Source organism: Plectropomus leopardus, chromosome 6 (genome assembly GCF_026936395.1).
Source record: "Plectropomus leopardus strain MGB_pleo_1.0 chromosome 6, ASM2693639v1, whole genome shotgun sequence".
Classification (NCBI taxonomy): Eukaryota; Metazoa; Chordata; class Actinopteri; order Perciformes; family Serranidae; genus Plectropomus; species Plectropomus leopardus.
Window position 1 is genome coordinate 10,722,740 of NC_142181.1, and position 18,605 is coordinate 10,741,344.

The 18,605-nt window shown below is 39.2% G+C and overlaps 1 protein-coding gene across 1 annotated transcript in view; it reads left to right on the top strand.

The window, feature by feature from the left end:
* The first annotated feature begins 9,206 nt into the window (after nt 1-9,206).
* Nucleotides 9,207-18,605, top strand: part of clmpb (CXADR like membrane protein b) — a 221,816-nt gene continuing 212,417 nt past the window's right edge. Inside the window, exon 1 of the mRNA XM_088078690.1 lies at nt 9,207-9,574. The gene's annotated coding sequence lies outside the window, so the exon portion shown is untranslated. The remainder of the gene's footprint in view (nt 9,575-18,605) is intronic.

Genomic DNA, 18,605 nt, shown 5'->3' on the forward strand with positions numbered 1-18,605 from the left:
CATCACACACTATCACAATATTTGAAAGCTGACACTATCTCTTGACCTTTCCTTCAACCCTTTAACCTTTTCTTGACACAACAGATAGACATCTTACTATTGTGCTCCGATCGTCAGGTCTCTGCCGAAAATATCCCCGGTTAAAGACACATTTTCCCTGTGTCATTACCTACATGATGGCCCGTGCACGCTACCAGGGATAGTAGGAAAGCTGGGACATCTACTGTGCTGTCATGTCACGCCAGTCCCCAGTGGCAGATACTCCACTGTAGTGTGTACAGATTCAGTGACCCAGGCTGACAAAGAGAGGCCCAGTGGGAGCCTGTGCCCTACTCACTGCACAACAGGTAATTATCACCACCATCACCCAGTAAGTGGTGTATTCAAATGAGCAAAATTGATATGTAGATTAGGCGCTGTGCCTGCCGCTACCCCATGCATGCACACATTTGCCACGTGCAAAAACAGGAATGGGTACATATGCATGTTCATGTGCACAACACACACACACACACACAAACAGAAGTCATACAATTGTCAAGTAGTTGCTGCAGCGCAGACATGTTGAATCTCTCACACACACATTCAAATTCATTTTGACACCAGCAGATTAGGATGCAGAGGACGTCCTGCAGCGCTTTTTATTAACATATGCCATCACACTGGGGGGTCAGCATTGCTCAGTAGAGCTTCACCAGCACTGCAAAAAGTATTTATCAAATCAACACTGCCTTTTTCAGCACCCATTACTTCCTGCTCTGCCAGTCTGCCAGTTGCTACTCAACACAACAGGGATGCCCATTTAACAGGCAATATCTTAGTCAAGAGAAGCATCAAACTGCTCTGTCGGACCTTAAAGAGCAATACAACTTCAACTCTGCAACACCATAGCTCTTTTACACTGCTCAGCTGAGACAGTTCTGAAAGCTGACATTTTGTTATTATAAAATGATAGCATAATGAAGCTTTTTAATAATTAATCAGTGGTGCTCTGTTTAAAGCGGCTATAATTTTTTTTTTGTTTGTTTTTTATAATAATGCATTGAAAAGAAGGTGTTGCTTGTAGCAGTTTCACTCATTTTGACAGGGAGGGTAAGCAATAGACTGCAATGAGAGCCACTGGTTTACCACTGGTACAGTCAGTTAGTTAGTTTGTAATACTTTGTGACTTTGTTGACTTCGAAATAACCCTTTTAAATGCCAAAGTCACACAATAACACAAACAAAACAAATTATGGCAGTAGTAGACTGGTAACTCCTGTGTTCAGAGATGTTAAATTACTGTTTTTTCATTGCTGCTTTCTTAATAAATTGTGTTTGTTAGATCACACCTCACCTTCATCACTACATACACTGTCACTCATAACAAGACCACTCCCACCAAGATTATATGACTCCACCCTTCAGGCCTGTGACCCTCTTTTCCCTCCAAACCATGCCAGGCAAGACAAAGAGAGAACTGATGTGAGTGTAATATGGACTTTTCACCTTTATAATGTATACTTTGTTGACACTGCATGAACTGTCTTAAAGTTAACACACTGCTCTGTGTTTTATCGTGCTAACATTCCTAAATTTAACCCTTTCTTAAGGAGAAAAAAGAGTTATGCCTTAGTGGATCCATAAATGAAGAGTTGAAGAGTTGAATAACAACCTAATTTATTATTATTATTATTATTATTTGTTTAATGCCATGCAGAGCTGTAATATGTTCTTGTATTATTTCTCTTTATTGAAAAAAAACAGAAGAAACTGAAATCCGCCATCAAAATGTTCATTTACCATGTCTATAATACATTGTTAAAATGGTTCCCTGTGTTTAAATGTGCACACCACATCAGCTGTTCTGTAAACCAATGCCAACAAACTACAGTGTTGAAGCATGTATTTAAGTCTCCTTTTAGTGCATTCCTTTGTTTTTGAAGTTGATGTTGACTTAAGCTGATTGTTATAGCCTGAGGCATGCAGTGCATCTAAAGCACTGTTGGAAACAGCTGGCAGAAATATAGATATTGCTGCAGAGCATGAATCTGCTCTGTGGTCTGAGAAGGCCTGTTTCCATTGCTATGTGCATCCTTGTTCAATTTAAAATTACTTAACTTTAATGTTTGACTATTGGTTTTATATTGGTTTCATTTTGTTGGTTTTAAAACCTTTTGATGGGTCGTTACATCTTGTGTTTCTAACAAATGACATATTTTCTGTTCATCTGATCCCCAACTGAGGATTTCATTACACAACTGGCTGTCCAAGAGGGATTATCGTTCAGAATTTCCTCTCCTGAGATATTGAACATTTCTTTTGTGTACAATACATGTTTTTATATCAGAAAAGTGTTTTGTTTTTTTGACGTGTCTGTGTGGGTCACTGGGAATTGTTGTGCTTCTGAAAAACGCTTTGAAAAGAAATGTGTGTGATATTATACAAAACATTTGCCTCAACTAATTTTTCTCTCTCTCCAGATTTGCAAAGATGGCTAACACATATCATTACTTATATTTGTATGCACTGTGCCAACCCTCCCTGATGGGAGATTCAGCTCACCTAGTCTGGCAGCAAGATTATAAGCAGGTGGCAATCAGCCAGTCACTCTCCCCTGGCGTCCACTCTGTTTGCTTTGTTTCATTTAGTTTACCATTACACTAACTTACCTTTTAGTTATGTAAAATAAAATAAAATTCTTTTTAGATACAACTCATGTGTGGTCTTCCCTCCTTTGTCAAGTCGTAAGCCAGGTCATGACAGCATTGCTATGAAATCAATAAAGACCTATTTTAGTTGCAGTACTGGAGCGATCCTGTGTAGAAAGACAGAGGAGAGACAAGCCTGTGTAAGTCAATGCTATGTGTCTGCCATTAAGGGAAATTGAGCACATTTATATAGATCATAACAGAATGTGATGCATACCAAGAGTTCATTGTTTTCTCAAATGTCTGTAGTAACGTGGTTTACTGATACAAATGAGTTTTGTATAAGTTAAGAGGAAATATCAAGGACAAAAAGCTAAGTTAAAATAAAGTTTATTGAAAGAGTTCTGAATTGTATTTGTAAGTAGGTAAAGTTCACTAAGTTTAAATCTTCTGTGTTGAGTTAAAATAAACGCAAATTTGTTATAATTTAGAGAAAAACATAACACTTGATCAAGTTTATGAACTTGAATAAACTTGAATAAACAGAATATTGAATAAACAGAATATTAATATTTTGCAATAACTCCAGGCTCAAGATGTGATGTTAAAACAATCAGCGATTAAATATCTTTTCAAGTAGAGGGTTTCTATTCAGGTGCTGCCATGCCAACGTGTTAAAACTTTTGAGTAGTGTCCCTGCCAAGCATGCTTTTAATAATGTGTGCAGGACTGCGGCACAACAGTATTGTTAGTAAGGGCCCACAGTGTAGCTGCTCTCAAAACATACTCCATTTAGCAGCTCTTTGTATGTTGGTTTGTCGCGCTGTCATTATTGGTGATGCATAAAGCCCAAACAAAGACACGGCCAATAATATGTCAGCTTTTGGTGCGTAAATTCTTGTGTATAACTGTACATCTGTTCCAGGTTCAGGGAGGGTCAGGAGTCCTGCCAAAAATCAAGACCTTCTGACAATAGCTTACTCAGGACTCTGAAACAGTAAATATCGATAATCCTTTACGCTTCTCAGAGCCCAGCTCTGGGTCCCCTGAATTATTCAGTTATTTTCCCGTTCAATGTCCCCTTGGGAAAGCCCATAAAAAAATGTTGAGCTGAGGCCAGTCATAACTTCCTGAGGGTTGGATTAGTAAGAAAATATTATCAGTGGGTGTGGGAGGGCAACCCTGTCTCCAAGAAATTACATTTGAATATTACTAAATTGCTTTCATAATTATGTTTGGTGACAATGTAATCGCTGCCTGGATTATGTTCTGAGACTATTTTTCTTTGAGTTAATGAAACGCTACTTTTATGTACTGCCCTGGATTCACAGGGAGGTGGATGAAAGGCAGCCACACAAAGCGCACAACAGTGAGACCAAAACCCCAACGCTCCTGTCTGTGGTTTGGCAACAAAAGCACTTTGGCTACAGTTAGGGAAAGCCTTACTCTTAAATGGTATGAGTACCTCATTAAATTATGACTTCATTCTCATAATTTAACTTTTTCTTGAAATTGCAACTGCTTTCTTGTAATATTAAGACTTCAGTCTTGAAATCCTACTTCTTTTTTTGTCACTGTGGCACTAATATTCCGTCATAATGAGTGGATATGGTATTGCAAAATTGCCAGTTTTGGAGGAAAACAACTGCAATACATTGTCGGCTGAAGCCAAAGACAAATTTCCGCAGAGGTGGACAAGGAAGTCTATATATCAATCCATCTGTCTATCTGTCTATCTATCTATATTGACAGAGACCACATTTCGCCTGACATGCTTCCCTCAAAAATGTATTTGCGCTTTAAAAGTAACTGCAAAAAAAACCCAAAACATAATTACAGGGAGACTGGGGTAAGGAGGGACTGCCATTAGTCATGGCCGATAACCTATTTTCCCTCCTGGGAAAGCAGTTTCATTTGTTCCGCAGTGATGTATACGCATTAATTCAGAATGAGGTGAATCCATGGCACCTTGAACTAGACCAAACTGAGAGGAAACACATCATTGTTTGAGTTGAGTTTGTTGAGTTTCACAAGGACTTGCAACACTTGAAACAATACAATGCAATGCCTTGATTGGACTAAAGAAGCACTTTAAAGTTCATAATGAACTTAGCACTTTGGATCCTCTCACTTTCACACAGTAAAGTTTTATTATAGTTGATAAGTTTTTTTGTCACATAACAGATTTCAAGCCTAATTTGTCTTGCCTTGCTCCTTTACACCGACCTCAAATTTACTCCCAAGGATGCATTGACTTTGATTAATGAGCCAAACTATATTTTGCTGCCTTGAGGATATACAGTATAATGAACTGAGGATGAACATGCTTGTTCTGTCATTGCATATTAGGACATTTTGAAGTTTTACCTGTAAACTTTATTTCATTCCTCGTCCTGCCAGATTCAGTCTTAATTTGATTAGTTTTGTGTAGATTTCACCAAATAGACAATATTAGGGAAATGTACCATCACTTTATCTCCTCCACCATAAAAGTACTAACAGTATATATTCGGCTTTTTAACCAAGCTGGTCTTTCTGACCACTCCAGAAAAATCCCACCTGGTTGTCATGGTTATGAACCGCATGTCTGTGGTGGCGAGCCACAAATCCTGGGAAAGTGATCAGTCCACAACACAATGATAAACAAGAGAAAAAAGCCTCTTTGGTCAGTTGTTTCATCTCCCTTATTTCCTCCCAACACACACACACACTGTATATGTCCATCTGTTTGAAGAATGTGGGCAACGGTTGGGGAGAAGTCGGTCTTTAATTGTGTGTTTGTTATGAAGTTGGGTGAGGAATTGTCTTGAAACAGTTTGTCATCCTACACAGCAGACACTGAGGATAGAGGGCAGTGGATGGCACTATGTGTCCAGCTAATACCAGCCTAATAAGGGCTACAGAGACTTGTTAGTCAGACACGAGGCCTTAGGGGTGGTTCAGCTGAGGGTCTAATGCTCATGGTTCATGCCAAAGCTTCCCAGTTAGAGGCGCAATATAATCTGACTCATTTTACTAGAATGAATTGGTTGTCAAAGCTAATGTCACACTGGGAATTTTTGAGGCTGTAACATAATTACATTATCATTATGTTGACAGTAAGTATACAAGAACTGTATTAGTCATAACATGTTTGTTTCTCTTTACCGACACTGAAAATCATTACCAAAGTTTTAGTGAAGTAGACTCAGGACAGCCACCTCCAACCATATTGAAAATGTCTCCATGGAGACCAAATTGACCATGTTCGCTCTCCTCTCCTTGTCACTGGCAGGCACAAAATTAATTAAAGCAGGGCTTCTCTGTGGAGCGCATTCTCTAATAAGTAGCTCATTGCCCCTCTGACATTTAAAAATGTGGGTGTGCATGTGTCCTTGTTTGTGTGGGTGTGTGTCATGCATCTTTTCATAAAGAGCCACCAAGTGGGCTTTCATTTTCCGCAGCTGGCAAGATCAAAAGAGCAGACACAAGGTTCATTATGAACTCTAAGGGTAATGGAGTCAAGTTGACATCCATTCATTATTACAGTGCAAATAGACCACACCAGAGCATTGAGATACACTGTCTAAATGGTAAAAGAATTGCATGTTAGTCTTAATATATGAATGTTTTCTGACAACAGTACACATTTATGAGGTCTTTCCCCATTTCATATCATTTAAGTGTATTGAAAGGTATTAAAAAGCTGGATTTAAATGAAGAGACAGGGACTTTGTACAAACAGTAGCAGAGTCAGAGCAGCTCTTAGCACCTTTTAAATGTGAGAGCAGTGGAAGAAAAAATTATTTTTCAGACACTTAACTTGATTAACCAATTATATAAAACACTGTATGCCAATTCCCAACCATGTGTCTCACCTAGACAATAAAGCGCAAACACACATGAATGAATTCGGCAATGCCTTGGTTCCCATACAGGTTCCAATACAGTAAAGTCACACACATGCATCATTAGCAGCAAGCCAGATACTGGTGGGTGGAAGCTGACAGTGGAGTGTAGCTTGTTGTCTTCACTTAGCTCCATCAGCAGAAAGCGAGGAAAACATCCAGACACTATCTGCAGGGTCCAGTCCTCAGATCACTGAGATACCTCCCCTGGAGAAAAAAACAGCCGATGTCAAATAGGACTAAATTGTTTTTGCCTTGACAAGAACTCAGAGTTTTCACAATTTCCTCTTCATATACAACAGTTCCTTATCAGTAAAAAAGGTAGTGTTTTTTGTTCCATTTTTTCCTAAGATAAAAGAGCTTTTAATGACCGGAAGTGATGCATTATTTACAGTATACAGCATAAAGAAAGCAAATAAATATATGATGATGATAACATGAAAAATACTAATAAATAAATAATAGAGCAGAATAGCAAATCTAGAAACAAATCAGAGAATGGTAAATGCAAGAGTACCAGAACTGTAATAACTCTGCAAAATCATATTGAAGCTCTTTTCAGAGATGCACTGCAAACCTGAAGTTATCTAACCTGGAGGAGCTGTATGTGAGAACACAAATGTTTAAATCAGTAGGATCAAACATTAAACAGACTTTACTTTGCCTGGCTCTTGGTGCAAAGTCTGTATAATGTCTGATTGAGTCCATATGTGAATAGTGCAGGTAATTGTTGGGAGAATTCACAGCAACCAAGTAGGCATGTTGATGATGTTTAATGCGGCTTGCATAAAACTGGAAAAAAAAACAACACAAACTTGTGTCGGTAAGGGCTGAAATCGTCAAATTGTCAAAAAAATGCATTTTTATAAGTTTATGTTAAGGATATAGCTGACTTTGTGTGAATTCAAACTGTAGTATCCCCTGTTGTGTGTTACATGTGTGTGCTACAAGAGAAAATCTGAACAATGTCCAGACCTGATTCTCTAGACATTGTCCTGAGTTCATATCAGATAACAGCCTAATTAACAGATCTTAATCTCATAAATATTAAAATTTTTAACTTTCAAAAACTGAGCTGTAGACATCGTATTTTCTTGCATATAAAGTCACAATTTCAAATGTGACATATCAATGTTTGAATCAGATTTTGTGTTCGAATATGTATACATTTTTTTGACATTCAGTAATTAACCTACAAAAGATTATACATTACTGACATAACTGAAACCTATGATCGAAAATCCAAACAGACTCTTTTAATGGTCTTGTCAACCACCTCTCCCATCTGTGTCTTAGTAACATAAAGGTGACGCCGATCACCTTCAGCTGTCAAAATATCAGGTACAGCCAGCTGATCTGGTTGATGGCTCATCCCTGTGCTCTTGCTCATGCCCCTCCAGCACAGTCCCCACAGGAGTTCCCACAGACTTTACAGTTCAGTGGTCAGGGCTTGTTCATTGACTCGTGTCCTCTGCCATGCTGACACAAACTAGAGGCACAGAAGATGTCATAAGATGTCACATGGTGCTGCTTTTTGGAGACGGTGAGTCAAGGGAGCAGAGATCGTCTGTGCTGCACTGCAATGGTACATAGAAAAAAATAGCAGTTCGGGGAGGTGAAGAGAAGGAGAAGCTGCACAGACTGGTGGATAAAAATAAACACATAGTACCTGCATCGAGTATGCATTTATGTCTGTATGGATGGATGGATGGATGGATGAATCACTCCTCTCTGATATGTGGCTGCACAAAGAGGATTTCCTGACCTACTCTGAGTGCAAAACACAAAAACTGGATCCCTGACCACTGCTGTAACCTTTGGCAACTGCCATGAAGCGAGACAGAGCAATAGATAGAAGAAAAGGGTTCAGGTAATCCAAGAGAATTACTTTGTGTGCCAGGAGTGACCACAAAAGTGAAGCAATCAAACCACAATAGGAAGGATGAATGGTGCTGGAGAATCCAGTTTTATATCTCCCTCCCAGAGAAAGTACTGATCCCTGGGTGGGTTTCTTTCTGTGGCATTTACCAAATCCTTTGGGAATCTGATGTGCCTTAGACTAGGAGTCTGCATCAGGGAAGTGTCCTGGGAATTTCACAATTGAGCTTGGGGACACGTTCTTAAATTATGAATAGATAATGTGCCTGTGATAATATAATATACATAAGGTACAAAGGCTCACCTGCTGACCTATAAACACCTGACTCCAGTAAATATATATGGCTTTATCAGGGAGACATGGTAAAAGGAACCGCAAGACACCTAATCAACAAAGTCCTTTATGTATATATATATATATATATATATATATATATATATATATATATATATATATATATATATATATATATATATATATATATATATATATATATATATATATATATACATAAAGGATATATATATATATTTTTTTTCATTATATAAATAGAAAATATTTTCTATATCTATGTATATATTTTATAAACTTGAAACCATAAAGTATGTTTGTTTCCTTTAATGGCTGTGTATTCTCTGACAATAACAAAATGTTTTTCCAGTCAATGTATAACATGTTTTGAGTTGCGAATACGAATTCGCGAATACCTACCGGAAGTCACGTGACGTCTGACAGGCGGTGCCGCCAATAATTAAGAGAAGAAGAAGAAGACAGGTGGTGGAAAAAACTGCGATTTTGCGCACAAGCACCGTCGGTCTCCGTGGCGGTTCAGGCACGCAATACCGGAAGAGGAGCTGAAAGCGGTGTGGAGTAAACCGAGTGAAACTTTTTCGATTATGATCTAAGGAAAAGCTAAAATCATCAACCAGCCTGACTTTATAAGTAGATTGTGTCCCTGAGGAGGGAGCTCTATCTCTGCAAAAGTGTTACGGAGGCGCCAGCAGGATCTTGGTGGTGTCAATCTAATGTGGGGACCGGCAAGAGGATGTGCGCAGAAACGCTAAATTAAGCGTCACCAGCTGCTAACCAACTGCATGCCCCATGGATGTAAGAGAAAATGACACACAAGGAAACAGGACACGTTCAATCGGCGCTTACCCCCCGCGGTTCTTCTATCGGTGAGTTCAATACAGTTTGTTTGTTTGTTTTGCCGATGCTTCATGATGCAAAAAATGTGATGCTGATGATGTTGTAAGGTGGCTTTTGGGCGTGACCGCTGGGTTTGGCTAATATTAGCTGCAGCATGATGATGTGGTGTTGTTGTTGTTGTTGTCAGACAGCTTGATGGAGATGGTGGTAAATCACATATTTGGTGTGGAGAGGTGTTGTGTGCGGTTTGTCAGCTGCAGCAATCTTACACTAATTGTAACATTTGTCAGCGTTTCACTTTCACTTTTGCCTCTTGTCCTCTGACTCCATTAGAACAAGTCTTAAAACTGTTTTTGGCTTTAGTTGGTCAAAAAGAACATCCAGCTTGTTTTTAATTTTGCCTCAGTCTCTTGTGTCTAACCAAAACCCTTTAAACCCTGTTGTATCAACTAAAAACTAGTTAAAGTAGTCTAGAGTACAGTGTTGTGCTCAGGCCAGGCAACGCTGGGAAACATTTTCTATAAAAAAGAAGGAAGAAATCTGTCTGGAGCTGCAAAACACAGTTAAGGCTTACAGTGAAGGAAAACAGTCCCTATAAGCTTAGCAACATTACCTATAGGTCTAAATGAGCACACATTATTGTTTTACCACAAGGTGGCAACAGTGGGCTGCTTGTAGTTATTTGTTTCTTTTACTTTGCATTTCCATTAAATATTACTGTTTTGTAGCAGTCATGAAATGATAGTACTACAGTAAAGAAGCTGTCATGTACTACCATAGTAGTACTGTCAGCTCAGTATTGTTCACAGGACTCATCATAGGCAACCTGGAGCTAAACTGATGTCGCTCATGATCACTGTTTTGCATCTTTTCCCTTGACGGTCTTTGTTGAAAGGGTCATATGGTTAATTTACTGAATTATCTGAGTTCTGTTTTTGGAACCTGAGAATAGATGCTCTGATTTTTTAATTATTTTTTTTTATGTATTTGCTGCCCGTGAAGGGCTTTCCATGCCTCAAAACTTGCAGCCGTAGAATAGTTTAGAGAGTTAATGTTAATCCATTTCTTAAAAGTACATTTGCTCTGTTTTCCACTTCGGAAATTGACCCCGCCCCGAACCACCCCAAAAACAAGTTACTCTAACACTGGTTTGTTTTATACTTCCTGTGAATATAATTCAGTTAATCATATTTCTCCGTTTTTTGTATCGTTTTTTTGTATGCGTTAAGACCTTATTTTGAAACGCAAAAAGTGTTCCCTACGCCGGAAAAATGCCTTACATTTAATGATTACAGAAAAGTACACTCAGACATTAATTAAAGAAATTAATGCAAGGTACTGAGTCATAAGATCAAATAATGAGTAAACAAATGAATGTATCCTTTTTATTTAATCAAACTTAAGGGCTATATTGATCAAACATTATTCGTTTTTGTGAAACAACTCATACTCATATTTTGTGCAGGGCTGAAATAGTGCAACTTATAGAGAGTAGGTCTCATGCTGTCAACTCTTTTCCAGTTATACCCAATTTATGCAGTTCAAGACGGTATAGAGACGCAATTATGCAGAAATATTCAAATACACTATTTAGAAAAATGTCAGTTTTCTTTTCCTTGTCAAAATTGAGCGTAACTTTGGAGTGTTATTTAGCCTCCCTTCACCGGTCATACCTTGTGTGCCTTCACTTTTTTTTGGTCAGACATTTGGCCATCGCCTCTCTGCTCCTTTCATTTAATTGTTCTCTCTGTGCCCTGGCATTTTAGGGGCCCCTGAGCTTTGATGTGGATCTGATATAGCTAAGGTTAGTCTGGTGGCAGTTTGCGTCACATTTTTACGTTACCGGTGCTTGTGCGTTCTGCACAGCTCTGCTCCATGTTGTCAGGTTGACCTGGACCATTTCATAATACCTGCGAGGGCCGGGAGTATCAGATGGCATGTTGAAGCATGTTTTAATGACGACAGTACTTTTATCTATCATGTAATAATACATATACATACAGTTTGGAAGCCTGGTTGTACTAAGAGCGCTCATTATAAACAACCATCCCAGTGATGTCACCAGCTAGATGTTGACAATTGACGATGCCCTGATGGTAAAAACGTAAAATACAATTTTTTTTTCTGGCATATCCAGTGTGATTGCAGTCTCATATCTTGCCTAAGGTAAAAAATCAAATGAGTCACGGTCATATTGCTCCATGTTTCATCTCTGCTTAGAGTCCATTACTTTAAATTAAGTACCTAATGTGTGGCATTAATTTGTATTATTATTAGTATATATTAGTATACATTCCCATTGTACACTTACTGGTTCCCACTGACGATGTACAGTAGATCTTTAACAGCAGGTCTAATTTAGAATATTTTATTTTTAAGAAGTTGTTTTACTAAACAGCTGGGCACTGTAGTTTTTTATCTAACAGTAATCAAAGCAACAAAATGAAAAAAAAAAGCATTATTGGAGACAGTTTTCTTCTCTTTCCTTCTCAGATTGTTTTACTAAAAAGAGCCATTCAGTAGCTGACATAAATAGAAAATACAAATATTGTTTGGTTCTTTTATCATCCTGCCCCGATTTAGACTTTCGACTTCTCACTTTAGGGGAAATCGTTTCAGCGTCTGAACCATAGGTCTAGTGAGTATTTATGCACTGAGCCATTACCAACATTAGATCTGACCTCAATTCAGCCTTCAAGATATCATATGCAGAATGGCATGCATGCTTAAATGCAAATGAAGGTTTACACACGAGTAAAAGAACAAAATAAAAATGCCTTTTACTATTTAAGTGGAAAAAAACAATTAAACTGAAGGCAGCATGCACGATGTGATCACAAGTTTCATTTTGTAAATTGTAGAGATTTGTGATGGGTAATTCTGCATATCTGTTGTTCCTGTTTTTAGAGGTTTTACAAAATTGTGTATAATTACAGAAAATATGTATAAACAATTCAGGAAAAATTGCTGAACAGCGTCGAGGAGAAGGAGGGTAGTGACAGTCATGTTAATGTGACACCCTACCCCCGAAAAAAACAACAACAAACAATCCTGCCTGACAGATTAATTATTATATATATTAGCTAATGAGCAAATCTGGGGAAGTTTATGTGTGGAGGCCTTAAAAGAAGACTCATGAATAAAGAGGGGGGGGGGGTAAACAGCACCACGCTCTCATCAAAAAAAGACAGAAAATGGAAGATCGCCAGAAAGAAATCCCACATGACCCAAAAGAACTCATTAGGAAGCACAGAATCGATAGCAGGATTGTTGGATGGAACAAAGAATGAGCAATGGACAAGGCCAGTCCGCCAGCTTACTTTGGCTCACCACTTTGAGCCAGTTTTAACTTCCGGCACCTTTCCTCACCATCACACCTTTAAGCCCACCCCCCGCCTTCCTCAGCCTCTGCCCATCCATCCGTGTCACTAACCAGCTCTGTGGTTCAGACCGAGTCTCTTGTTACAGTACCTGAGCACAGAATAGAAGAGCATCCATGTGCAGAGGACATTTTTATCCACATTCACCCTGACCAATTCCCGCTGCCTTGAGACAGTTTTTAAAATAAACCCACTGCACCTTCAAAGTGAAAACACAAGGCACTTGCTTGTAGAGTCAGCTATAAAGCAAAAAAATAAATTGTTTCTGTCAGACACATAATTTTGGGGTTGAGGCTGTCTTCATGATGAAGGTTTTGAAGATTTAGTTGAAGACAGGAAAAATGAAAGATTTGTGAAGCTAAACATGTTACAGACAAACAAGATAAAAATGAAAAGGTAAACAGCAGAGATGCATTTAATATGAATTTAATATGCCGATATATAACAACTTATTTGACCAAAAACCGATACCAATACTGATATATCCACTTTCTCCCACCTATTTTTAGTTATCATCAACTCTTTTCTGTCATGGAATTAACATCATATTAAGCATACTCTTATTGTGAAAGCCCAGCAGCACATGGGAACATGAAATGCAGCACTTCTCAGTGTGTGCAATAATAAGTCTTTGTGAAAAATAAGAAAAATACTTCAACTTAGGGTTGATGTTTTGTACATGTTCACTTTTTCAATTAAAAAGAAAATATTGGTTTGTGATAAGGGCAGAAATCAGCATGTTGGATGATAAAGATATTTCATTTTAATGCCAATATCGGCTGATACAGATGACTTGCAGATATTATCGTGCATCCCTTTTTTGTTCTGTATCTGTAATCTCTCCCACTACACTGGAGTGGCTTCATGTTTACCAGTTACCTCAGACTCTGGCTACGTGCCATTTCAACTTAGACAGCTTATCAGGATGAGTGGTGAGTGTTGGGAGGTGAACTTGAACAGCTGAAGGGGAGTAGCAGTAGTACTGTGCTACCTGCTGCAAGGTGAAAAGTTTCTGCTTTCAAGGTATTTTTCAATAAATTTAAAGTTTGAAAATCTGAGCAAGCCACAAAACGTTCTTTCACCCTCTCTTACCTACGAACTTGTTTTACACTAAATGACAAAATGTGTGTTTAAACATTGATCAGATAGAAAGACAGCTTTCACATTTTCACCTGCTGGGGGTCAGATTGCTGTAGGTTTCATCATGTCTTGGCATTCACCTTGACTGAGTCCCTTATGGGACCTGAAAAAAATGGCTGTGTTCTGCAGTTAATCATCTGTAGTAAGTGCAGGACCTGTCCATCATTCATGCGGCTGTTTCATGAGACGACTCTCTGTCTTTCTGTCTCTTTACCTGGCGTATCAGTTGTGTTTACTGTTGGGTGTCTGCTCAGAGAGTACCTACTGTCCTCTTGACAAAAATAGTGCTGTATCTATTTGGCATGGAGAGCAGGTAAGAAAAGGGAGACGAGATGAAAGGATATGAAAGAGACGAGACGGGGGAGGCAAGGAGATGAGAAGGCAATATGAGTGAAAAGAAGATGAAGACAGTACGTGTACGTTGGGGCTTCTGTCGCTGCTAATTACCTTGCATGCTTCATTAAGCGCACGCTTCTCACACAACTGAGAAGGTGTTGGTGTGGGAACTTCAGCATGGGAATCAGGAGTGGAAACCACTTTAGCTCTTGCTCTCAGTTGAGTCATGGGCAAGGCATAGCAGCCTCCTTGACACTATGTTATTCCTCGGGTCATAGCCAATCAGCCGGGGCCCTGCCTAGCTCCTGCATCTGTGCACTTTGCTTAAGAAGGAACTCCAGTCCATTAAGCTCATCCTGCCTGTCAGGCCCAGTGCTAAAAGCTTACCTTGGTGACCCATGCCGACCATTAAGCTGTAGACTATACTAACTCCCCTGGATATTTACTGCCAAGGCACAGCATTAAACTTATATGGTGTCATACACAAATGCTATATTATCACCTTCTGCCTAGAGAACGCACATAAAGGCAGCCATATTGCTTGAGCATGTGGCTGAGTGGCTGAAGGGTCGAGCTGCTGACCTCAGAATATGATGTCCTGTGCCTTTTTCAGCACTCACAACTCAACAAAGACGACTAACTCAGATGCTGAAAAACACTTAGCTGTAGTGGAAAACATGGAGGCCACCGTGTCCTTAATATTTTACCAGTTTGAACGTGTGTGAGGTAATCAAGTGGACCTATTGGCTCAGTGCACCAAATGCTAATGGACAAGAGGCTTGTGCTTGTTATGGGGCGAGATGTTAACAGCGGAGATGTAACAATAGAAAGCGCAGTGGTGCCAGGTGAGCTGTAGAAGATGCTTGCTAAAACTAGTTAGATGTGCTTAAAGTTAGGTGCAAAAAGGTGATCTAAGCAGCAGTTGTCAATATACACAATGCAGGAAGTTAAATGGAGTCAGAGCAGCTCCTCCATTGCTGCCTGTAAGTATGCATTTGGAGCAGGCACACCAAACTCTGTGGTTGCTTTCAGACCATGTGACCTAATATGGATTCTGCTTACCCTGTAGTTCCCAATCACCTGGACTGATATCCAACTAATACCAATTCAAGTTGGAGGCAACACAAAGGCAGGCAACATAATCCATTGAGTCTCTGTTGTGAATGAAAAAAGCCATCAGCTAACTTTGCCTTTTTTAAAAAACATTCCCCCAAGCTTTTGGCTCGCTCAAAGGTCAGGTAAATCCACTGTGTGCCAAGTATTATTGCAAGCCAAAATTCAGTGTACACATATACACATGCAGTCCTGCCTAACAAAGTAATGCCAAACAGTTGTTTTTGTTTATTTGAAGCCAGCAACAAAAGTGTTAAGGGATAACTCTAGCACAATTACAAACACCAGCATGTTGGAGTTTTTATCAAAGGTCACCATGCCAGCAGCATATCCTTTGGCAGACTGTGAACTCTGCTACTGTAGGTCAACTGCACTCTGAGTTTAAACGAGAAAAATTGCTTTGCAGTCGGATATCAGCCAGTTTTAATCTTGACATAGAGTCACCATTATATCAAGTTCAAATCCTGACTTTCGCTCAGTGATAAAGTTGTCAGCTCATGTTTAGGTGTGTTTAATCACATAAAGAATCTTCTATTATATACTGACTATTTGCACTATGTCCTATATTTAGGTAAATAATGAATCAAATTAGTGAAATAACAATAATTAAAAATCCTTAGAAGACTTTAACACATTAATTTCATAACTCACAGCAGAAAATATTCTCTATATGTTAAGCAATATGCAGTCATAATCATGGTTATTGTTATTAGTTTAAAGTTCTTTATGACCATATTAAGATTTCATTTGATACATAATTATCTATTTTTAAGTGACCATTGTGCTCGGGTTGCATTAGTGAAACGTATTACTTTATCACATGCTATTAATCTATAAGTGACCAATGACGTGTGATGATGTTTAACTACCACCTTATCTTCATTGACCCCCCCCGCTGTGGACATGCTCACATGCTGTGCTTATACCCCCTCCTTTAGTCTTACTCCAACTCTTACACCTGAATACTAAAATAACACCAGCCATTTCCTCCCCACCAGCATCTTTTAAAATTGTGAACTGTGAGAAGGTGGTGAGGAGTGAAGGAGTGAAGGTGTAGAGCGTGATCACAAGAAAAGTTGCCTGTCGGGCGGAAAGAAAGAAAGAGATTGATCGTCACTTTTACTCAGCCAGCATGGATAGATGGCGATGGATTTTAGGGCACTTTGCTCACAGAAGGGTCATCTGAGGTGAAAGACTTCTCTCACTGATCCAACAATTATGAGGCAGAGGATCACTGAGGGTGCCAGTTGAGAATCAGTTTCAAACTCCGGGTCAGAGCCTACTGAACCTGAGGCTGAGCCGAGCCTGTAGATGAGCCCATGAAAATCAAACAAAAGAACAGGAGATGTCAGGGACCGATACAAAGCAAGCTGGTGCTGACTCTCCTTTAGTTGCTGACAGAGTATAAGTCCTTCTAATAAATCAGTAAATCCTTGACAGGCGTTTATTCATCTTTGGTAATTTTTGATTTTTGACTAGTCATGTTACAGGCATTTAAATGGATTGCTTTTGTTTGAAAGGAAACACGTTTCAACATTATACAACAACTTCCAACTATGGTCCCAGTCTCAACTAGAACAGAAGATAAAAACTTTCTTAGAGGTAAGGTGTTTGTTGAAGGCCTTTGGCATTGGATGGCATTACGTTGAAAGCAGATTTTTATTTATCTACTTGCAGAGTGTTTCAGTCTTGGCATTTTTATGACATGGCCTGAAGCTTTCACGTCTCTCCACACAAACCTCATTCATAGCATGAAAATTAAACATCACCGCACACTTTCCAATCTGTAGCCACTCATAAAACTTCCCCCAAAAGCCTCCATCATCTGTCCATCATTAATATTTAATAATAGTGTAAAATTGAAGTCACAGTCGATCAGTGTTAGTATCCACTATGAACAGATAATACTGTGACTTCTCGTCTTTGTAGGTGAAGCACAGATGGAGTGTTAAAGGGAAGTTAAGGGGCCACAAAAAAGCTTGTTCTTACATTCAGCTGAAAAGTTGCCATATTTCAGCACTGCTCGCTAGGGCTGGGCAATTAATCAGATTTTTATTTTGATAACAATTTTGGCTTCCCTCGATTTTCAAGACAGGGTAATCAAGATAAAACGATTATGTGCAGCATGGTGATTCTAAAAATGTTGCTCCCATTTTGTCTTTTATTTTGTAAATCAAGCGCACCCTTCCCTGGTGCTCCAAAGTCCAAACAGAAGTTTCATCATGGGTTAAAAACAGCGAGTCAAACAGCACTGCCTCTCTGGTTGTTTTGAAACTTCAGTGCCTCATTTTGGATGCAAACAGTGAGTCTGTGCCACGGTGTGCACAGCGAGAGAGAGCGCGAGCGACAACAAGCACGAGCAGGGAGAGCAAATGTGTGCAGGTGATGGTGACAGTGAGGCTGCAGTGAGAGGAGCAGAGAGTATGACGTGTTTGTGTTTGTTTGACCCATGTATCCACCCTGACCCTTTACTGATGCAGACTTTCCCACTATTTACACTACAATAGGTACCTTGAGCATCTAATTTTGCTAGGAATGGGTTTACATTGGATGCAGCTGAAAGTCCGGTGGGTCTCATCCAGACACTCATACATACATGTGCACTGATATCAGATGCCGAGGGCCACTGACCAAGCAGTTGTGTCTGTTGACCTGGGAATGAGAGTGAGTTGAGATAACATGTGCAAACATGAGATAATTTGATCATTAGCTGACTGACTATCCATCTCAAAATAAACACTCTAAGCTATATTTTGCACACAGTTTTATTAATCTTGAACAAACCCTCAGTACAGTCTTGACAATATAGACACCTCCTTAATTCCAAGTGCTGTTGGGTCCGCTTGCAGTCAGTATATCCGATTGTGTGGCTTGTCTACAAACAACAGCACTGCCACTGTCAATTACAAAGGCAAATTCAGGTACAACTCATAAGGATGGTTTGTAGAAATGCAGAACAAAGTAAATGCCAAACAATCTTCATTAACCTCTTCTGTCCATATTTTATACACTAATTCAGCCTTTTTCTTTGACATAGGAAACAATTGTCACTTGTCATCCTAAAAACACAGACACAGCGTGTAGGATAATT